Raw genomic sequence first — 6,442 nt, 5'->3', positions numbered from 1 at the left:
TGTCATTATTTCCTATTGAATAAAATTCCTGAAGCAAGCATAGCACAGAATCGGGAAAATAATGATCCAAGAATAAAATGGCTTAACTATCCAATTCAATGCTCCGTGTTGTACTGACAAATCTCCAAATCATTATTTTCTGATAATTGTATTAGGTACTGTATCCTCGGTTTCCTCCTCCCTCGTTATATCACTGAATGGTGTATGATGCAAAGATTTTACAGATAATAGAAATTCTATTTCAAACATAGGCTTTGTTGCAGCCATCATAATTCAGATGCAATCAGTGTCACAAAAAAATGAAATGCAAAGTGTTTCAATAGACTTTATTGCTGATTAGCCTTTTACCTTGCTGATGCTACTCCCGATATATCAGCAGTTTGTACAGTGGAAGTGCACTAGTAAATACACAATGTCAATCTGTTGTAAAGCAAGTCATACAGAGACTGAATACAATTCACTAGCATTTACAAGTACAGCAGAGCACATTTCAAAATTAACTCATACAATCACTTAAAATAAAATTTCTCCTGTACAGTATATGAACTATTACCATTCACTGCAGTTTACTACCCAGGAAATCAAATCCAATTTAAGACTGACATTCTCAGTGCAGGGTCATTGAAGTTGAGGTTCCATGCTGTCCCTTACATATCACAGCTTGTTAATGATTCCAGGGAGTCTTTTAATACCTGCATCTTACCTAAATCCATTTGGTTTGCTCATGCTAACGCAAGTGGAGGAGTTGAGACTTTGTCTATAACCGTTGAGCCACACACAAATAAAAAATAGGCCCTGCAGTAGCCTTTGACCATCTTAGTGTCACAGCATATTTTAATACAGTGGAACTCTGTCATTCAATGTGCAGTATTTAAAACTGTCAATAAGCAGGAAACAGAGCTTTACCTCAGGATTCAATTTTCCTCACAAATGTTCTACTTTTTTTAAGAAAATGAAATTAACCATTTAAATGGCAGCAGATTGGTACCATAAATCTATAATTTGTTGCTTTTAACATAGGAGGGTGGGTCTTATGGTTTCACAGATGCACATAGGAGTCCAGTCTTTTGTCTCCACACCACTATAAACAGAGGCGTCACTGAAAACAAAGACATAGTTGACAGCAGCCAGAGCGGCTGAAACTGTCCCTGTATAGGTAGGAAGGCGCCTTCTGCATTTATCATCTGTACCGAGTTTTGTAAACAATTGGGTAAATTGTTGGAGGAAAAGCCTTTTACATGCAGGCTTTAATTTTAAAAAGCCTCTCATTGCTGTGCTACTAGCACAAGAGGAGATCTACAGCGTTATCCACTCAAACTAGCAACAGCCATGTTTTTTGCTGCTTAAACCACTTTGCACAATAAAAAGAGTGGATTTATCAGAAGTAGGAGTGTGCAGAGCTACGTTCTGAAGCTGGTACTATAAACAGGGTAAAGAAACAAGTCAGTCAGTCACTTTTTGTAAGAGATCTTTAACATTCCTTCTCAGAAGGTACTGCAAACACAATTAAAGGATGAAAAAGGCAAAAAAGGACAAATATTTGCAGGAACAGGTTAACAAAATATATAAAACACAAGTCATGTACACTGAAGATCAGCAATTTAAATACATCTGTAGGACACTGATCATTTAGGTTTCCTTACATATCTCAAACTCAGGATTTTGCAACAAAAATGGGTGGGGCACTGGGGAAAGCAGTGGAAACAGCTCGAGTCTTCTGGCCCCCTAAATATATAAACAGATTGACAAAACCAATTGAATTATCTCATAATACTAAATGTTAACAGGTCATCTGCACACGTTTTTTGTAACGCTCGTAATGGATTAGAGGAAGCCTAGAAACAGACATTTTGTCTAGAATGCCCCTTCATGCAATATGATGCTTAGCTCCAGTGAAATCATGGCAGAAAATGGTCGCCGATCCACTAGCTCCACACACGCAAGTTCATTCCATACAAAATAACTGCTTCTAAACTTTTTTCCCCCATCCCATTTTTCCGACTCTCCTTTTCCCTTCTGAGGGCACCAACTCATGCTTTGGTACAGTTCCGCGGAGCACCAGCAACCTCCAGGACTTCCAAGTGTCAACATGTGCTATTCAACTGGAGGAAGCATTTCAGCTGAGCCCAATTCGGTCTTTGTTTGATATCGGCACACAAGTATTTTGCAGCAGGATCAAATGCACAGCAGTTAGAAACAGGAACAAATTTTCACCCCTCCTAGCCATAGCCACCATGCCCAACTGTACAGTTACGAACACTACCCCGGACTAAAATCTGGACAGAACCTAGGGCCTCCCTGATGTGTATGGCTCAAAAATGCAGAGGTGCATTTGCCAAATGGCACATTGTGGACGTGCTCTAAAAGGCAGCTCTAAAGCACAAGACGGGGTAAAAGACACACTGGTAAGCATGCAGGTATTGCTTTTTCAACAGTTATGATGGGATGAGATAATTCACTGGTCCTTCACAGTTAGTGAGCTCCACTATACAAGATTTATAACACATACTAGAGACACGTACCATTCAAAAGAGAAAAACAATGCACGCCACAAAGTCGTTAACTCTTTCAACAAGTCAGATATCATTATGCAACCAATATGGCATGATTCTCTTTAAATTTCACTTTCCCCTTTATTAAATAATTTTGGTTCATTTCTATGGAAGCACTTCAGTTTTTGGTAAACTTCATGCACACATTAGTACTAGGAGTGACAATTTAAATGGTGGAACAAATAACCCAGAGCAGGTCAACTGATTTATAGTGACCTGGATGACACTTTAAATCCTCCAATACAGTCTGATTACATGATGTCCAGTGCTGTTAATAGCACATCTGATAACCTCAAAAATTAACTTGACATCATGGTTTGCTCTGTTACTTTAGCATAATTGTGCACAACCTATGTTACAGCTAGCCACCATTAACGCTAACTTTAATGGCTACACTGAAAGATGATGTTGTAATTGGACATGCAGGTTAATGCCATCCATAATATTGTTTTGTGTCAAATGAAAGGGCAAACATTCAATGCTGCTCAATATGGGCTCCTCCTAGCAACTTGGATCTTTCATGAAGTAACTTTTCTCCACTGTAAAGTTATGTTATAATTTCATCAGGTTTATTAGACTGTGGAACTATTTTCAATGCATTATTACTTCAGCACTACTTGTGCATTGGGAACATGTCCAGTCAGTGCTACTGGAGGAAGAGGCAACATAAGCCGTTTGCAAGCCTTGCATCTAGTAGACGGTGATAATCATATGCTGCTAAATGCTAATGAAGTTGCAAACAATGCCCAATATGCCTTGCAATCATTGAGAGACAAATGGGCAACTGCAGTATTTAAAGACATTTTATACTCACTGTATTAAAACTACTGCACTACATAAGTTAAAAAAATCATTTGAATCAAAATAAAAAAGGCTCTAGTCTTTATCCATTACTCACCCTGGAAATTTTTTTTATTTTATTTTTTACAGTAATTGTATTTCAATTGAGTCAAATCTTAGACAATGAAAGTAGTGACTTAAATAGCTACATTCCAAATTATATTATTCACTGTCCACCCATGAGAATATGGGCTACATCACAACCATAATAGTCCAAGAAAGTCAGACTTTCTTCCACTCGGTCCTTTACTCTTGCATGTCATAGCTCAAGCCCAGTCCTTCAGCTCCTTCAAGATAACTGTTGGCAGAATTCACCAGGATCCGATAGCCGTGTAAATGCCATACAAAATTCTCCAATGGAGTATTGGCTGAAGTTCACAGCCATTTAAAACATAGGAAGGATATCCACTCATTTTTTTCCCCGATTTCGGCTATCTTAAAAAAAAGAAAGGAAAATTACTGCATCACAGGCCGATTAACGAAGGTTACAATAACAAGTACCTGCACTGAAGAAACACATTTCAGCTACTGGATTTTGACATTATAAAAAGCAATCATATTATACAGATGTGCACAGCAAATGCTTCTGTAACAGCAACTGGACAGTAATCCATTGTATGTGAAGCCTTTTGGGACATAAAGTTGCTGTACAAATCCAAATTATTTATTTCACCAACTGCAAGTTTGTTGATATAAATACCAGAGAATTTCTAATAGTAGAATGCAACAAGTTTGCTGATGATTTAAAAAAAAAAATCCATCAGCTCGAAACAACTTCCCACACTTGTGGGCCGCTAAAGAAAATTGATGACCGCCAACCAACTACTAGAGTCTTTGATCCATATACAGCATCTGTTGGCAATGCAACGCTCTGACTATGTACAGTAATGTCCTAAATCAATTAAACTTTAGCAAATATGTACTACTGATGATCTCGCTCAGACAGTATTTAAAGGATTTGTTAAGAGTCTGTTTTAGGATTGCTTTGGAAAATAAAATGCTGGCCAGGACACGAGAACTACCCTCCTCTTCAAAAAGAGCCATGGCAATTTTTTTTTTTTTACATCCACCCAAGAGGGTAAATAGTACTTCGGTTCAATGTCTCATCCGAAAAGGGCTCAAGTGCCTGCTTCTGACAATTCCCACTTGTATTAGGTCCCATCTCCTCTTATGGGTGCAGGTTCAGTAAATGGGGAGAGGATTAGAAAGGGGCTAATACAAGAACATTAAAAAAAGTTAGAGAAGCAATGTGGAAATGATAGACCAGCAAGATTAGCTTTTATTGTAGGAATAATGCAAACTGATTCAAAAGGATTTAGATCTTTTAGGCAACTGGGCCAAGCTGCGACAAATACAGTTCAATATGGATAAAAGTAAAAAGAATTAGTATAGAAGCAAGGAACTGAACGAGGGAGTTAGTGTTAAATAAAACAATGGCATAGCATACTGGTCACAAAGAGGTCTTCGGGTGAACAGCAGATAAATCACTTCAACCATCACCAGTGCTCAGCTACCAAAAAAACATGGCAAATTACATATTTACAGTACAAACCTAGTTATATAGTTGCTGTACAAGGCATTGTCCAAACAACACCTGGTGTAGTGTGCCATTCTAGTCACCTAATCATATAAAGCATATTAATGACGTTAAAGTATTCTGTATGCTTCTAAACCCGGTATGCTTCTAAACCTGAGCATTCGCCTACATTTTGAAATAGATTTTTAAAACATAGACCCTCCTGTGCTCATTTGCATTTGTAAAAGCAAGTTTAAAATAAAGAACATAAACATTTCATTAGTAAATGTTCAAAATTCATTGCATTGTGGTTTGGAGGAAGACATATGTGCAAAATTATACTCTGTGACTGAGACATCTTCAGTGAGGCAAAATACTTCAGTTTAACCACATTAATTTTCTATGGCAACTATGCACATAAATCCCTTTGGAAACCAAACCATTCAACCTGGCTAGACAGTAAGTGTCTGTCTGAATCACCGTCGAATGAATAATTTACTTATAGCCCTCTGTAAACAGTCATAGTCAGGAGTGAAAATGATATGAAAATGAAAGAAGAAGGCTTTCAATAAAAAAAGAGCTTATATACACAAAATACCCAGTAATTTGCACAATTTAAAAATTAAAATCCCTTCCAATACTAAAAATGAATCCTATAAAGAAACATGGAGCCTCATCAGCACATCTCAAATTTGGAAGCCAGTGTTGAGTGAACATTTAGATCGAACTGAACTCACTGTGGTAAATGTTAGTTGATGTGACCCCTCCACACAGACATCTCTTACATTCACACAGATTTCTCTGGTTGGGAAGTTGAAATAGGGCAATACTACCAGTTAACAGAAGGCATAATGATGGTGATTACCTATCCATTTCTTTGCTTTGTAGTGCAAAGCTTTATTTATATTCATAATTTTCACAATTCACAGAATCCATTTTAAGGCCTAGGTTAACAACCCTTCAACAGAATCATTAAAAAAAATAAAATTTTGGATTGAACTACAAAAAGAAATCATACAACAGTATAAACTCAAGACTGGTATATCAGTTACAAACAGTACAAATACTCCAATAAAATTCACACTATAGACTGGCACTCTACTTTCATTTTGACCAGGAAATGACATGGGACAACTTAATGGAGGAGGGGTGTAAAACAAAAAGGGAATCAGGTTAAATTCTAAACCATAAACTTGAAGAAGCTTACTAAGTTCAGATTTAAAAAGTTGTGATTTTTCCTCTTTAAAGAAAGAAAAATCCCAGTTGCAGCAGCAACAAACATTCAAAATTTAGTGCCTTGAACGTAGAAAAACATCTCAAAGGGCTCCACAGATGCGTAAGCCAAGGGAGATTTTAGGGGGGGGGGGCTAAAAAAAAGGCTTGGGGAGAGAATTCCAATGTACGGGGCCTAGGCAGTTGAAGACATGGCCACCAATGCTAGGGCAATTGTAAGGGGTGGGAAAAGGATTGTAGTTTCTCGAGGAGGTTGGAGATAGGTAGTGGCAAGGCCTTGAAGGGGAAGGGATTTAAATAA

At 37.6% G+C, this 6,442-nt stretch overlaps 1 protein-coding gene across 4 annotated transcripts in view; it reads right to left on the bottom strand.

Moving 5' to 3' along the window:
* Positions 1-311: 311 nt before the first annotated feature.
* pwwp2b (PWWP domain containing 2B) overlaps positions 312-6,442 on the bottom strand; it is a 43,890-nt gene continuing 37,759 nt past the window's right edge. For 2 of the 4 annotated variants that reach the window (XR_015079224.1, XM_085994735.1), the window contains one exon: positions 312-3,823. The gene's annotated coding sequence lies outside the window, so the exon portion shown is untranslated. Of the gene's footprint in view, positions 3,828-6,442 lie in introns of all 4 variants that reach the window. The other 2 variants (XM_085994733.1, XM_085994737.1) reach the window with 1 other exon arrangement.

This window comes from Somniosus microcephalus, chromosome 8, assembly GCF_052327205.1.
Source record: "Somniosus microcephalus isolate GS21.2 chromosome 8, FLI_Smic_1.0, whole genome shotgun sequence".
NCBI lineage: Eukaryota > Metazoa > Chordata > Chondrichthyes > Squaliformes > Somniosidae > Somniosus > Somniosus microcephalus.
Note: the sequence above shows the minus strand (reverse complement) of the source record. Positions and strands in the feature narration are given on the sequence as shown.